General features: G+C 32.7%; 1 protein-coding gene and 1 non-coding gene across 2 annotated transcripts in view; both read left to right on the top strand.

The window, feature by feature from the left end:
- The window catches only part of LOC128225162 (GTP-binding protein Rhes-like), a 149,862-nt gene that overhangs the window by 2,032 nt on the left and 129,730 nt on the right, over window positions 1-18,100 (top strand). The window lies entirely within an intron of this gene.
- On the top strand, window positions 1,866-1,947 carry Trnas-uga (transfer RNA serine (anticodon UGA)). Its single transcript has one exon. It is a non-coding gene; the product is annotated as a tRNA-Ser (tRNA).

The following is an 18,100-nucleotide window of genomic DNA, read 5'->3' as shown; positions in this document are numbered from 1 at the left end:
GCTTCCTACATTATTTCTTCATGTAATGTAGAACAGTCGTGTTTTAAAGGTGTTCACATAATCATTCTTTTTGACGATATTTTCTGCTCATGCACTGTGATTGGCTTCTTATGCAGACCTTTCTTTACAGTGAGAAATGCATATTAAGATTCTCTTGATCGTCCTTTATTGTTATAATTGAATCATCATTTTATTCTAAGTAGCAGCAAAATGGTATTTTGGAGTGTCAAACTATAATCTTATTTTTTGGCATTCCTATGTTCTTTTAAACAGCACATAGTTGCAGTTCTCCTTCATTTCAATTATAAATAATTACCAATGAATATGTATGTTTGCAGTCAGATTTTGTTTTAGTCGTAATATACAATACGAATGTTTTGTGGTGTGCAAAATTGTGAAGGAAACGCCGGTACTAGCTGGCGAACCAAAGAAAGCTTTGAAGATCACTGATGTTCGTCGGAACCTTCCAATATCTAAGTGCAACAATAGTGTATGGGTCAGTGTCTACACACGACTCACTAACAACATGCTGAGCTTCATCTTCAACTCTTCTAATTCTAGTCGACTGAAAACAGAACAGAGCCTCTGTAAATGGGTTTGTAAGGTATGGATGAAAATGATAATGTCGACTAGGTAGATCAGACACGTTGGCACTCCTAGGCTGATCAGGCTCCTTCATGGCACATTGTCAATACCATCTGCGGAGGTCAAGTTTGATGAAAAAACAAGAACCAGACAAAGAATAAATCGTGTCATCGATACGTGTTAGAGAGAAAGCTTACTTCACATTGTTATAATTTAAACGACGAACGTCTTTAAAACACTGAAACGAGATGTCTTTCTTACGAATCAAGATTACATTAGATGAAAATGGGGACTTCGATTCATGAATAGTGCCGACAAGCAGCATCTCATTCAGGTGGTCACGAACCTCTTCAAATATTCCAGGAAGGATCCTCTTCTGCCTTAAAAGGAGTGAGATCTGCAAAGTTGATCTCATATTCGACCATAGAAGTAATCCCCAAATCCGTGAAACAAGACACAAACAGAAGTCTCCAATCAAAAAAGGAAACGTTTTGCCTTAATCTGATGTACCTTAAAAAGTATATAAGTTGGAACACTTATACCCAGCTCCTCAAGACTCGTCAGAATTCAGATATTGTCTAACTTTCCCTCAAAAGGATCAACCTGCCCTATCAAATCAACTTTTGCAACGAACACAGCACATATTTTAGCGAAAGTGTAATCGGCCACGCGAGATTGGAAATACGGACCTGGATCTTGCAAAATGAGCTTCCTGACTTAACTTGCACTAGCGTAGGTGGAGTGTTCATCCGTCACTGTAACACCTACTGATATACTGCCAACATCTCACACAGATCTAGGAAGAGTTCGGGTCTCAAATAGTTTCACCACATTAGGTCTCCTACCTAACTGATATAACATGCACCTCTGCAAATGTCGACAAGAACTTTTGCCACGAAGACGACTTCTGACTAATTTCAGCAGCTGACTTCATATTACTTATAACGTTGGTACAATATAACAGCAATTCATGTTGACCCCTTACCTTCTATAATTACGTATATTGATATTTTATAACGAATGACATGCATTACTTCTTATTATGTTATTGTTTGATCAAAGTCAGCCATTGTGTGAATTAATTAATTAGTCAATATCTGTCCAATATTTACTACTAACCAATCAAATAATTTCATTTATTAAAGAAATCTTAAGATGACCAGTGGACAAATTATCAACGTGTGATGTAATTGGCTGCTGTACACTATTTATTATCATACATGTCAAAATACGTATTAAACTATTAAAAATAAAATGTCTCCTTCAGTCCTTACTATGCAGCTGTGATGGCCGAGTGGTTAAGGCGTTGGACTTGAAATCCAATGGGGTCTCCCCGCGCAGGTTCGAACCCTGCTCGCAGCGAAAAAATATTTTTTAATGACGGTGTCAAAATGATTTTTAAAGGCGCATAAGCTTTGTTTTTTATGTAATGAAATGGATTTTTATAACAAATCGAAAAGAAATATCGAGGTAATGAGTTAAGACATGGAATTAGTTTTATAAATATTATGATAAAAAAAGGAAATTAGAAAGATACAAAAGATCACACACAAAAACAACAACTTACACACAACAGAAACAAATAGACTTTGTACGCAGAAGGATTCGAACCATCTAGGGTGGTCATTTAGAGACTATATCCATTTTTATCACGGAACACAGCTACTCTGAGTGGATTTTATGTATGCTATAAACGCCATTTTTAAATATGTTTATTGTTATTGTTCTGCTGTGGAATATTGGAAGATACTTTAAACACAGTTATGATTGTTTTGGCACTTAGTGCTTTAAGATAATTGGTAATGAGAAGCTTTCCTTATGCAACCCCGCAATTATGCAATTATTTTCGAGAAAGCCCGTTTAAAAACAAACAATTTAAAGAAAGGTTTGAGGTAAATCTACATAAATTCTGATGTCTGCATGTAGCGTTTTATTGTTATAAGGAAATACTTTTATATTTTCTTATAAAAAAAGTAAATATATAACTATTCCTATTTTTATATTTTCATAACGGAATAATGTTCTGTTTGAACGAAATTGTCATTCTGGTATTACGAAATATTCTTCAGAAGTCCAGTTCTAACTTTATTCCGCTATAACGAAGCAAAAATATATATTTCTGCCGAAACTAATTGTCCGTAAATTGCATTTTATGGGGTTCGTAATGTCCTAGTAAAATATTTATACATCTGACATATAAATTCACTCACACTTACAATATTTATAATGCCTCAAGGTTGACCTAAGGAAAGAAGCCAAACTCACAAAATTATCAATGCTCTTAAGCTTGAAACCCATGTATGTATGCATGAACGGAGAACACGAAAGTTCCTTTTGGTTTTATAAATACAATTCTGATGGAAAGCTGGTCACAATCATTATAAAGACAGATTCGTGTTTTATTCTCTGTCTGATGTCAACGAGTTGATCCATATGTTTTTGTGCAGTACAGCTCTCTTTTGTTGTATCATACATCTTATCCATTCGTCGGTGTACGTTTGAGATTTTTCAAATACAATAACATCATATTTTTTTTTACATAATTATTAAAAAAAGTTATGTTATATTTTAACCTTATCGTTAAATTGTGATTGATTATATTAAACTTTAATTTCGTCGGACAAGGATTAATCTTAAACTTATACTCATTAGACATTTTATGGACTGAACAAATTTCAAAAGAATGTTAAGTCAAGACACAATGGTTTTTATTCTTCCTCGATAGATTTCAGCCAGATGTAAGTTTAACACAACTTTCAAATCCAAAAGTTCTAGTTGATGGCTAATCTTTTAGCTAACACAAGTGACCCCAGATTGGCCTAAATAACCGGTTCGAGAACAACAAGTTTGAAAAACTGTTTTCCTCAAAATATTCTGGAACTTGATGTTCTAAGAAAAATACTTATATCGTTCTTGTACTGTTTTAGAACCCAATTCTTAAAAAAAGTTCTGATTTTAATTGATTTAAAAAGCCTTAACACAATGTATATAGTAAGTATTTAAACATTATTGAGTTGATATATCTTCTTCATGCCCAATTCTATAGTTTGAGACCTGCATTCTTTGTTTGTTCATTCCGACCATCAAAAGCATTTCACATGCTTCATTGTCATTTTGAATATTAACAAGTTTACCTATGTCCATACTGATTTAGCTACTAGATTTGATACTATATAACTTTTGTCGGATAACAATTATAAAGAATGGATACAACTGTACACTGACAAAAACTAAAATCATTTTTAATATCGAAATAAAAGTAATGAAAGATTATTTCAAACAGTTTTTAAATATGACGCAAATTGGCGTTAGGAAACGTAATATCAAACGTAAATTTAAAGTAATCAGTGCCATTTTGTATCTCACCATAATAGCAGTTAAGGAATGCAAACCAATTGTAGACGATATTATTTCAGTGTTATGTTAAAAGAAACACTGTCTACCACTTAACAGTGTATTATTGTTGTTTTCAGTAATATCCGAAAGCATCAAAGCAATAACCCAGCACTAACTGTTTACATAATATTACTCAATATAATTACTAGTAGAGCCGAATTATATTTTATATGCACTGAACACTTAAAAGATGGATGCGTATCCGTGTTTTTATTTCTCATTACACGTTGTTGTCATTCCCATACTAACAACAACGCCCTCATGGTATAATTTCTGTGCCTCAAATTCACGTTGTTTCATTAGACAAAATTCACTGTAACACATCCATTATCTCATAAATACAAGCTGTAAACAATGACAGTAGCCTGATTATCGATGATAATGTACAGTCCGTTAGATTAATGACGCACTGACTCGTTTATCGCGACTTCCAAGTTAATACGCATGTGGTCTAAGACCTAATTCCAAGTTTAGTGAGCTTATGGAGGACATTTGTTTTGCATTTGATAGATTTAGGGTTTGATAAATCAGACCTAAATAACAAGATGCTAGAAAGGCCTGCCTATTCCAATGAAGAGAATTAGAATGCGACCTTTTACCAAGTTTTTGTCCTCCGATTTTGACGACTTTATGGTTTGGATGTTTATTTGTTAAGGTCTTTATACGTTTGGTTTTATGTTAGACGAATGCAGGTATGTCCGTGTAGATTCTATTGTTTCGTTAGAAAAATATGATTACCGTCCACGCAGGCAAAAGGCACCCTTGTGTCTAAAAAATAATAAAAGGTGTGATCTATATGATTCTGGTACACATTTATTTCGTTTCTTTGAAAATGGCTGAGTTGGTGTTTTTTCATTGTTTCTTTCGTATATACGTTCTAATGTGTAGGATATGTACCAATTAAAGGAACGGTTTTGAGAAAACTTTGAAATAGTACTTGGACGTTTGTTCAAAGCTACTTTTGGAATTAGGGACACCGTCAGTCGGTTTGCATGCGCATTACTACAACCTTGCAATTTTGGTGGAACTTCGTCTTTCAAAAACATCATTTTGGAAGTTTTTAATGCTAGTGTTCAGGCTTTAAATGGTTATGTACGTATATCGTCTTTAAACGGCGAACTAGCCTGCATTTTTTTTTTTTTTATTTTAGCATTGGAGGACATGGTTACTTTAAGTAGAGTATCATTAGCTTAAAGATTCGCAATTTAATTTACACTTGATAGATGCCTGTTTTTAATGCATTAATTTTGAACTCAATTGACTTTATTGAAAAAAACGACAAGAAACATATGATTCGTTTAATGCTTTGATCATTAAAATCCAATAAATTAAACATTCTATTGGATCGAAATATAAATGATTATGCATAAGCCTAGTCAAAAATCATTTTAGACACTGCAATCTGTATTATGAGGTGTTCATTGAATTGTTTCAAGAAGACGAGGATAAAAGGTGTCATGGTAAAAATAGGCTTGAGTATATTCTTATTTAGAAAACTATACATCCATTGAGGAATGCTACAGCAATGATGTTTGATAGCAAACGAACATCATGCAATATTATGAAACAAGTTCTCGTTAATAGTCTGACATTGATTTGATCTTACCAATAATGTCATGTGTTTTATTTTGAAACAAGTTCTTGTAATAGTCTGAAATTGACCTGATCTTACCAATCATGTTACGTGTTGCAAATTAATTGTTATTCTGCCTATGATGTTTCTTATAGTTCACTCGATTAAAACAATCGTGCGATTTGTTTTAATTATTTCACCCGCTTAATAATGATTTAACATTGGAAAGGATTTGTTTTTTTGACATCGTATGTTCTCTCCTGTTCGAGGCGTTAACAATGCAGTGTCCTTTCATAAAGTTCTGATATACTTGTTGAAGAATATAAAATACTTCCGCCGCGCCGCTTATCTCTCTGAAACTCAGATATCTACTTTGTAGTACGTTGATAAACAATATTAAGCTGTTTAGATTTTTTGCACGATTTTGTTTATCAATCCGAGTGTAACAGCTCTGTTTGAGACAGATTGCAGAAAAAACATAGACGGTTATTTTATTTTTTTACAAAATTGTTTGGTATTGCTTCTTGTGGGGAAATTGTAAGTACATTAAACTACAGAAAAAACACACGTGGTTTAGTAACAAACTTTTCATATCAATCATACCTCTGAGTAATCACTTTTAGAAAAACACTGAATGCAGTAGTCATTTCGTAATAATATGTTAACACATCAAAACAATTGAGTAAAAATTATAATGATAATAATAATTACCAGTATACATAATAATTAAGAGTGTACTTATCTAACTTCTTTGAGTGAAAATGGGATACCTGGTTGGGCATACACTGAACATACATACATAGATTAAATACATTATTTACAAGGATGAAAATATGAAACCTGACTTCACAGCTTCAACTGTTTTATAAAAACGAACACTAATTAATCTGGTATAAATAATCCTGTCTTATTATCGGTTTGCTATTTAAGGAAGAAAATCAATTGAGTAGCAACGAAATTTAATTTAGCAAAATCTGAGGCAATACGGAGGATTTTCGGAGGATGCACGCTTATTCCCACATAAGGTTTACCACAATTAATAATATTGTTTTAATATTCCAAAAAGTATGAATACATGTCTAAACAATGCTTCTTATGAAGGATACCAATGTAGCGTAACCGCATATTTGCACGATTACCACCCTTTGTTATAAATTGGTCATTTGCATTACAAAGATAAATGTCTGGTGGTGTATTTCAAAGGTAAGTTTTACATTTCAGACTTATTTATTCCATACAAATACTCCATTAGCGACAATTATAATTAAAGGAATCATGTTAAACATTATTTATTAACCGGGAGTTGTTTTCATAAAGGCTATTAGTAAAAATGGAGCTGTCTCCCTCCACGTTTTTCGCAAAGTGGAAAATACCCATTTTACACATGTCAATAATGAACTCGTCCGCCCGGGGAGTATATACGCGCGTCGCTCAGCTGAAAGATTTATTCTGTGTTTGACCGCCGTCGAGGTAACATCAAGCAGTAAACCGGAAATCGTCTTTTGAAGGCAAATAATTAGATATTCTTGACCATCTGGCTGCTTAGTATTGAACACAGAGCATTACTTTCTGTGGTATAAAAAGGCACCAGAAACTTGACATCTATAGAGTTATCTAGCGTTCCAATTCAAGTAGCCTGATACAAAGAACATTGTGATCTAGTCTGGTGAACGGAGCTGGTGGCTAGAAACTCTAGTAAGCCTCAAATCTGGCATATGCGTTGGCCACAGAGCATTGCGATCTGTGCGCTAACAAAGGTTTAGTTTTGCATCGCCAGTAAACAAGCTCCCGTAAGAGAAAGCAATTCATCATTAAAGTGATTGAACTTTATATAAACCAATGCATAATGTTTGAACCCTGATTATTTGGTTGATTATGTTTTAACTCACCAATCATTTTTCTAATCATTTGTTTCAGTCATAAGGCAAAGTAGCCTGAGGAAAATTTATATAAGAGCCATCCATATAAGCTCTACGACACCGATTGAACATACAGCCGGCACGTTACACCAAGCCTAATTTAATAGAAATGTGCATAAAACACGGTATTTCTACCTTATCAGACTATAATAGATCATAGTAAATATTTTAGCATTCACCAATCATTTTACATTTTGCGTTTTAAGCTATTAAATACATGGTCACAATCTTGTTATCAGTAATTAATATTTTCCATAAATGCATTTTTTAGTAAGTAGTTAAAGGTCTCTTAGTCAAAATGTATGTTTGATGTATACACGTATGTTTTTATTTTGAATAAGAGTGTCACTTTAATTTATAGCGTGTTTGTACCTTTTATCATGATACTTATCTGCAATAATTCCATCCGACTAAACTCCAGCGAGAAGACATAACGGCTTTATTCTAGGAAATGATTGTTTAATTATAACACTTTTCAGAAGATTAAATGCAATAGCAATTTGACACTATAAATATATACTGCTGCTGCTGGGAGTATGAGGCAACGGGGTCAATAAATGGACTTTTCAGGTTCGTGGCGTCAAGAAAGCTATCCTGCAACCACCTTTACGTCTGCAATATAAAAGGGTCAACCGAATGTTTCAAATCATAATTGTGATGCGAGTCCAATGATTGCCAAATATTCACAGCAAAAACACGATATGAAATTTACTGCAATATAGAGGAACAACCAATAGCACCCAGTAGCAGCAGGTATAATCATATTCGTTATAATAACGAACACACTGTCATATTGCAGTCGTACCTGGAGCCATTCTTACGCATATTTGTCAATCGGAAACGCCGAAGTGCTCGTGTTGGACGTCTGTACCTTTGGCACCCATCGCCATGGCGCTTTTAGAGCTAGGCGAAAACGCACCGGATAATAATTGTAAGCGGCTAGTGATTCTTGGTTCAAGCAAAGTTGGAAAAACTGCTATTGTTTCTCGGTTTCTGAATAACAAGTTCGATGAAAATTATACGTCGACAATTGAGGACTTTCATAGGAAGATTTACAAAATTAAAGGGAAAGCGTATCGTTTGGACATTTTTGATTCTTCTGGAAATCACCCTTTTCCTGCAATGAGGCGATTGTCTTTTATCACAGGTAATTTTATAAAACTTTCAGATACTGCATTATGTCAAAAGAGCATCACCATCATAAAAACATTTGTATACTTGCAAAGGACAGAGAAAATTTAGGTAACTAACGCTCGTCATTCGATGCTTATTAGCTTATTATTCGATGAGGTTATTGTTTTATGTAAAACAATACATTTTCAAATAGAAATAATTACAAGTCGTTTCACAATATCATCTTGGAGGTTTTAAAACTATATTTGGAGACTACATGTATATATGATTTTAATTGTCAATCACCGATCTGTCAACGTGGAAATAACTTGAATGCATGAAATTATTATTACTGGAGGCAATAGATACGTGACTTTTGTTCTACATATTCAATTCCTTGTTTTCACATTTTGTTATTTTACGTTGGAGTTGTATTATTCTATTCTTGATGATAATCTTTTTGTCTTTTAGTCACTATTAAGTTGTCATACTTGTATGTCCAAAGGACATTTATACAGAGTCAAGATCTGACGAAACACTAATATATTCGTAGATTGAGTTCCCGCTTTCATATTTTTGTTTAAACTACTTGTATTCGGACGCCCAAACTTAAACTTATCTGTAAACACAAGGTACAAACCGCTACAAGAAACAATCTGTAGATTATGGAGGTTGAGTATGCTAATATATTTATTTTTCCAATCTCAAGTGACATATCAATATGTCAAACGTGTGTGTTGAAATGTTCTGTTTAACATAACGGATACAGACGGCGTGGAAGTCTTGAACAATAACACTATAAAATATGACAAAGTACTATAGCTTCCTACATAATTTCCACACTTTATGTCAACTAAATCGCGTTGCAACGGATTCCACATTATCACAATCTTTTATGATATTTGTTGGGAGGTAGAGATAAAATCTTGTCTTTGGATTTACGTGAACTTTCTTTCACACTAAGTTTGAATAATCAAAAATGAATAGGCATGTTTGCAGTCAGATTTAGGTTTTATGTTTGTATTTGATACGTCATTCAAAATACATAGACATTGCAAGGTAAATAACATTACATTGTAGTGTCTGTAAACCAGGTGTTCACATAGTGAAATCTTTATTATTAGATAACGGAAGTTACTGTTCTGGCGGGAGGGCGGCGTTAAATTAACTATGTTAATGAATTACTTTAGGAAGGGTTGACATATTGTGACCAAAGTTAATATTAAGTAAGAGCTTATAGATACCTTTCATGTATTGCATGTGATGCCCTCTAGGTTCAAGGTCAATATCACTGATACTAAAATAGAAAAAAAAACCGGATGAAAATAAATATCTTCAGTTAGAGTTAACATATTGTGACCAAATTTCGTATATTGAGGAAGAGTTTGTAAAAACTTTTCATGGGATTGATTTTCGGCCTCTATAGTCAAGGGCAATATATTAATGTTCCGTGACAAAGTAAAATAATCATCAATATATTAAATAGATTGACCATTCCCTTTAATTATCATTTATATGCATTCTTTCTGTCTTCTATGTGTATTCTCTCACGTAGTTGGCATGCTCTTTGTTAAATAAATTTGAAAAACTTCTCGAAAAGGTTAAGTTGCTGCATATCATAAATGAGGCTGCACAATGTTATGCTGCACTATACAATGTGTAGTTTCACTAAATTTTCGAACGTAGCGAGATCTCAAACTTCCAAGAAAAAAAATCAATGAGGAAAAATATAATAATATAACATTAACCACTTTATAAATGACATATAAAGTATGACTTAAAATACACACAACACGCAACAATCAGCTTTTTGAATCTCACTTGCGGTCAAGAAAGAAATGGACATATTATGACACAAAGAAGGTAAAAACCTTATCCTTTCATGAAAAATAGATGCAGTGTGGTTAATATTATACACCACATATCATTGTTTGTAATGTACCTGTACGTTTTCGCGGTATATTTCTAAACGGCCTCAGGCAAATATAGCGATATGCCAATATAATCTGAAGTGATCTATTGAGGCATTCATTCCACCAGAGAATAATATATAATAGCGAACCTGTTGCATTTGCATCTATGTGAAAACAATGTTGGTTCTCTTGCTAAATGATGAGATCTAATCCGTATTCATATTAAACAGTAAACGCTAAGGCATTTTTCATATTTGCAGAATAATGTAATGTCATGTCACAATTGCTTTTGTATTTATCACCGGTCGTAATTTGAATAAAAATTTAGAAGTCAAAATATCTAGTTAAAGCTAAAGATTGCGGCCATTGTAGATACTATTTGTGCAAGGACATTAAAACATACAGTTCGAGGAATTGTTTTCTCATAAATTTATATAGATCTTGATGTTCTAAAACAAGATATTGATCATTTTTGCACAGTTCTAGAATACAATTCTTGAACAGTTGTAGAATATTTCATGTGATTCAAAAAGCCTTAGATAAATGCTGTACATTTATAATAAGTATCAGTAAGTGTTTTTATAAGATGTGATATCTTTTTACAGTTTTATATTTGACCTGCATTCTTCTGCATTCTGCATTCAAACTGTATGTTTGTTCTGTTATAAAATATTGTAAAGACAATTTACTTCCTTCATTGTTGTTGTTTAAATACCTGATATACCAATTTCAGATAACAGAAAGGACGTATACTTCTAAACAGTACATAGTTCGATAATTGACGTTTCCAAAAATAAAACTGTCATTTTCTATCTCTCTTTTACAACATTTTACAGCACAAGAAAAGCAAACCAATGGCAGACCATGCCAGTTCAGTATTACGTTTTTCTTAAATGACAAGCGTTCACGAAATGTATTTTTGTTGTGTTGCGTTATATTCGAGGAGGCATACAACAATACTTTACCGTCCTGTTAACCCTAATTTAGTCAAATTTAAATACTCGCAGTGCCGAATGTCATTTTTATATATGCACTTAACACCTTTTTATAATAGAATGCAAATGTAAGATGCGTTTCCGGGTTTTTGTTTTGATACTACATGTTAGTGTTGTTTACATACATGCAAAAGGAACCCTTACGGTATAATTTCTGAGCCACAGAATTACAGTTTACGTTGTTTTATTAGACAACAAAACTCGGTTACACATTTATAATCTCATAAAAACAACCTGTTAATGATGACAGAAGCCTGATTATCGAAGAGAATGTGCAGTTTGTTAGATTAGGGGCGCACTGAGTGGTTTTTCACGATTTCCAAGATAAAACGAATGGGACTAAGACACCCAGTTGTTTGTAATTATCAAGTTTAATGAGCTTGAGGAGAACATTTGTTTTGCAATTTATAGCTGTGGGGATTGAAAGGCCTACTTATTACACTGGAAATAATTTGAATGCGACGTTTGACTAAGTTGTCGTCCTCTGATCCTTAAGATTTAATGGTGTGAATGATAATTTCGTAAGTTCTTTATAGGCTTGGTTTATAGTATGCCAATGGATGTAAGTCCGTGTAAATGTCATCTTTTTGTTACCAATGATAACTGTACTCGAATTCAAAAGGCATATTTCTAAAGATTCACATGAAAATGACAGCATTCCGAACAACATTTGTTAGCCTTCGTTGTCATCGCTTTTTCATCTTCTATCTAGGCTGCAATTACAGTTTAGCACTGGAGAAATGGTTACAGAAAGAAGAGCATCAGCAGCGTTATAGCTTTTTTTAAAGACACTAAAAGCAAAGGTAAGAAATTGACCAACATAAATTGTTTCGGGAAAACTAGCTTAAAGATGTCCAGGGATGGAATAGGCATTGGATAAAAAAGAAAATCCTACACCAATCGAGGAATATTTAGTAATGATGATTGATAGAAAACGAACAGAATGGAATATTAAGAAACAAGTTCTCGTTAATATTTGGGATATTGATCTTTTTTTTGTAATTATGCCTCTGATATTTCTTACAGTTCAATTGATTAAAATGATCTTCCGATTTGTTTCATCTTTGTCCTCCGCTTGGTATTGATTAATCATATCACAAATGCATTAATCACAAACAAAGTAATAGAAGAAAAGAACACACTTCAGGTTAACTTTGTGTATATACGTGTATGCCTTGTTCGATGAAACGTTGTCAAACATTGATTGGTAGTCCTGTGTGTTCAGATCAAAACAAACAAAATAACAAGGGTTAAGTGTGTATGTACCCTCCTGTTCGATGCGTTATACAATGCAGGAGCTCACATACTTGTTACGATACGTGGCAGAAATTTGAACTCTTCCTCTGAAACTCAGATATCTACTTTGGTGTACGTAGGTTAAATGTAAACATTGCAAGATTTCTGTTTATCGCTCCATGTGCAATAGCTACGTTTGAAAAAAATTAAGGAAACATTTAGATGGATAAAAAATACAAACGTGTGTGGCATTGCTTCTTGTTGGAAAAATATTACTTAATTAGTACATGAATTTTATCGTACATCTTTTTAAAAACATTTTTTTATATTAATCACACCTCTTAGTGAATCAATGTATACATCAAAAGCAAACTTACAAATATAGAATAAGTCGGGCTCTTGAACATTAAAATATACATTCTTATTTTCAAAATATATTAATAATTTTCTTATTTATAAATTAAAAAATTCCTTCAGAAGCAGAAAACTTCCCAAGTACGTCCGTAACAGTCAAAACATTTAAGGTCTGTCAATATTGGGCTTGTTAAGATCAATACGATATTAACTAGAATGGAAACAATGATAAACAGGGACCTTAACCTGGATTCACAGCTTGAACCCTTTTATCAAAAAGAACATTTATTGCCGTTGCTGAGACGGTTAACTATTTTAAAGAAGAAAATTAAGTTTCAACTAACTTTCGTTTAGCTAAATTCCTAGACAATATGAAAGACAGTGACATTAACCTGGCTTTACAGCTTAAAACTTATCTGCAGGGATCACTCTGATTAAACTCCATCGGGAAGACATGAGGGCTTCATTATAGAAATAATGAAATGATTATTTATTTATAAATCTGTTCACAAAAAGATATAAAATAGTTTTTTTGACACTAGAAAATATATTTTGCTGCTGAAAGGATGAGGCAACGGGGTCAATAAATCGTACAATTCTCTATATCAACGTTGCTTTAATAACGGAGCTTGAGAAACCTTTTGCGAAAGTCCGTTTCTAGTTCGTCGCGCCAGGAAAGCATTCCAGCCAACACCTTTATGTCTGCAATATAAAAGGGTCATCCGAATGTTTCAAATGATAACTGTGATGCAAGTGTGGCAGTCGCAATCGGTTTACCAGAGATAGAGAAATGATGTGTTTACTGCAACGAGGAGAACTAATCAGTAGAATCCTGTCGCAGCAGGGATTAACATTTTCGTAACAATAATGAACTTACTGTCATTTGCAGTCGAACATTGACCAACTTTGAATATTTGCAACAAACAAATATCTTTAGAGACGGTTGCAATGTATTATAGTGTTTTCTACGTATTCGACTTTTTGTTGTTTCATTTTGTTACCCTGGATTTGTTTTATGGTAAACTTCTAAATGTCTCGTATATTTAGTTTTAGCCAAATTTCAAATACTTAAATTGAATTTTTGCAGGTTTGTAGCTTTCTTGTTTCGATCATAATTTTCAAATGAAGATGTCAGGAGTGTGTACTGGAAAATTCTGTTTAACATAACGAAGACAGACATGGACGTCTTGACCTATAACACTTTCAACAACATATCACAAATACTAATTATGCTTGCTTCATTATTTCTGCAGGTAATGTAGAACAGTCGTGTTTCAATTGTTAAAATCTGTTTTTTTAACGATATTTGATGCCTATGCACTTTGATTACCTTCTTAAAAAGACCTTTTCATTAACTGTGGGAAAGGCATATTTAGATTCCTTTGATCGTCCTTTATTGTTATTATTGTTATAATTGAAACATTATTACATCCTAAGTAGCAACAAATTGGCGTATAGAAGCGTCTAACTGTTTTTTTTATTGTTTTTTTTTGCATTCCTATGTATTTTTTAAAAAGCAAATATTTGCTTTTCTCATTCATTTCAATTATGAATTATTACCAATGAATAGGTGTGTTTGCAGTAAGATTTCGTTTTGATGTTAGCATTCAATACGTCATCCACATAACATCGACATTGTAAGATAAGTAACATGAAACACACATCGTATAATGAATTTATAGTATTTGTTGTACATTTTGAATCATATTTGGTACAATGTACATAGTATGACACAAAGACGAACGAACAAATACTTTTCGGTTCGATCTGATGTAAAAAATAGCAATACATCGAAAGTACAAATTTTGTACAAGTTATAGATGTTTTCATTTGATTGTGAAGTTAATTTACACCATACAACCAACCCAATTATTAGCTCTTCTGTTCTATTTTCTTAAAATCTAAAAACTTTCTAAATTCATATTTTTTCATCAACCTACACTTTGTCTTTACCAAACGCTAATTTATCAAAATGTATCAACACATTTTGTTCGATTCAGGTATCCTTTTTTGTGTACTTATTTTATAAAGTATTTATTACTGGTACGCACCGAAAAATCATTAATGATATACAGAAAGGAGACTTAGCAAAAAGCAATTTGATAAATTCTTAATTCTGTAAATCTATAATCCCAAAATTGCAAGTATATTTCTAAACATTTTAGACGTTATACTGTACTTTAAATCCACTTGGATGTTTGTGTGCTTTGTGAAATTAAATTAATCTAAAAAATACTGATTAAACCAAATCAATACAATACACGGTGTAATAATTGCTTGGTTCGATATTAGCTATGTTTAACACAGGTGTTACAATTTTAGTAAGTCCACTATAATTGTCAAAACTAATTGTGCCTGGTTACTGTGACTATAAAAATGAAATGGACACAGTAATCGTAGTGATTTGTATATGTAATAGTTTAGAAATTGACTAATTATCTTATATTATCTGATATTATCTAAAGCAATAGCAAATAAATGACACATCTAAATTATTGTAAGTCTGCATTTTTATCATCTGGAAGTTCAGCAATTTATCGCTATGCTTTACACAATCAATACAAACTCATTTTAAAATGTTCTTTATTTTCAAAAACTCATCTCATAGCATACCAATTAACGAAATTTTGATATTCATTGAAAAAAACATCAATGAAAACAACTGTCTTCAGATCTCAAAACTCCTTCCACAGGTCACATCTCAATCAGTCTAGAAATTAAAACAGTGGCAAATGACCCGATCCTTCCTCCTATATGAAGTTTTTTTCTTACGAACCAAGACTAGATGAAAATAGGCACTTCGATTCAAGAATATATGTGGCCACCAGCATCTCATTCAGGTGTTCACACACCTCTTCAGATATTCAAGGTGGGTTCATTTGGTAAGGTGCCTTAAAAGGAATGAAATCAAGTTGATATAATGTTCGAATAAAGTAGTAAACCTCAAGTATTTGAAACCAGACGAAAAAAAGATGTTTCCAATCAGAAATGAAATATTTAGCCTTAATCAGTACTACATTTTTTTGTTATTTCTATTTCCAGACCAATTCCATATTTTTAAGGTTTTTATATGAACTGCATTCTTTGTATGTTCATTCCGATTGTTTAAAGCCACTCACATGCTTCATTGTCATTGTGAATATTGACACGTTTACCTATGTCCATACCTGTAGACAGTATTCTAGCAACTGGAAGACTGGAAGAGTACAAAAGAGTTCTTGCAAAATAACAATTACAAAACACTTAATTTTGATACATAGGGCCGAATTTTATTGTATGCACTGTGTACTGAAATATACACTGAACACAATTAAATGATAGATGCGTTTCCGGGTTTTTGTTTTCTCATTCAACATGGTGTGTCGTTCCCAAACTTGCAAACACGCCTTTCTGGAATAATACCTATGCACTAGAGTTCCAATTCACGTTGTTTAAGTAGACAACAAAACACGGTAACACATCTATCATTTCGTTATAACAAGCAGTGAACGGTAACAGTAGCTTGATTATCGAAGGGAATGTGTAGATTGTTAGACTAGTGGCGCACTGAATCGTTGTTTGCGACTTCCGAGTTTATATGAAAGTGGTCTAAGACGCCAAGTTTTTCGTAGTTTCCAAGTGTAATGAGCTTTTGGAAAACATTTCTATTGCAATTTCGTTAAAAGCGTGATATTGATCTTACCAATAAATCCTTGTTTTTCCATTGTTTTTTTGGTAATTATGCCTCTGATATTTCATAGAGTTCAAACGATTAAAACAATCGTACGATTTGTTTAATTTATGTCATCCGCTAAAAATTGATTAAACAGTTGCGAAGTTTCGAATGCATGTAACGCACTTAAAGTAATAGAAGAAAACTATTACTTACGTTTAATTTTTGTATATACGTATATGCCTTTGTCGATGAATGGTAGTAAACTATTTATTGGAAGTCGAGTGTGTTTTTAAAGCTGCACTCTCACAGATTGAACGTTTTGACAACTTTTTATATTTTGTCTTGGAACGAGCCAATTTTTTGCGAAAATGCATGGAAGCCAGTTTTATAAGACTGCTGACAAAAAATTAGATCGCAGATTTTTAGATTTCAGTTATAAAATGATGTTTTATTCATTTTTCTTAAACCGTTAGTAAAGGTTCATGCCATAAAACATTAATTTTCGAACGTAAATATGAAAATCTACGACCTTAATTTTTGTCAGCAAACTTCTATCATTGGTTTGCAGATATTTGGGCAAAACTTTGCTATTTCCAAGACAAAAAAATAAAAGACTTGTAAAAATTGTATATCTGTGAGAGTGCAGCTTTAAGATTAGATAAAACAAAATATCATTGATAAGGTTTCAGACAATGTATGTGTTCAGTTCGAAGCGTTTACAATGCGGGGAGCTTACATACTTGTTAGATGCATGCAATAATTTTGAACTCTTCCGCCCCGTCTATTATCGCTCTGAAACTCAGATATATACTTTGTTGTACGTCGGTAAAATGTAAATATTGCACGATTTCTGTTTATAACTCCATGTGCAATAGCTACGTTTGAGATCATTTTTAGAAAGATTGATAAATAATACAAACTGGTGTGGTTTTGCTTCTAGTTGGAAAAGATAAATAAATTAAACGACAGAAAACTTATTATTATATTGCTGTTGAAAACAAACTTCCGATATAAAAACTTGAAAACAGTTTTTAATAATAATCACACCGGTTTGTGATCACTCTAAGAGAAACACTCAATGTAGGCGTTATTTCAATCTTATATGAATCAATTTACACACAAAAAACAATTACACAAGCATACAATAAAATCACCTCGGGCTCTAGAATGTTAAAGATATATCTATATAAACATGATATATTAACCATTTGATATTGTATACGTTTGAAAAGATCTTTCAGAAGCATACAATTTCCAAAGTATGTCAATAACAATTGAGGATCTTTCGATAAAGTGCTTGTTTACATCAATACGATATTAACTAGGATGGAAAAATGAAACACAGTTACCTTAACCCACAG

The sequence above is a fragment of the Mya arenaria genome, chromosome 2 (genome assembly GCF_026914265.1).
Source record: "Mya arenaria isolate MELC-2E11 chromosome 2, ASM2691426v1".
Classification (NCBI taxonomy): domain Eukaryota; kingdom Metazoa; phylum Mollusca; class Bivalvia; order Myida; family Myidae; genus Mya; species Mya arenaria.
Note: the sequence above shows the minus strand (reverse complement) of the source record. Positions and strands in the feature narration are given on the sequence as shown.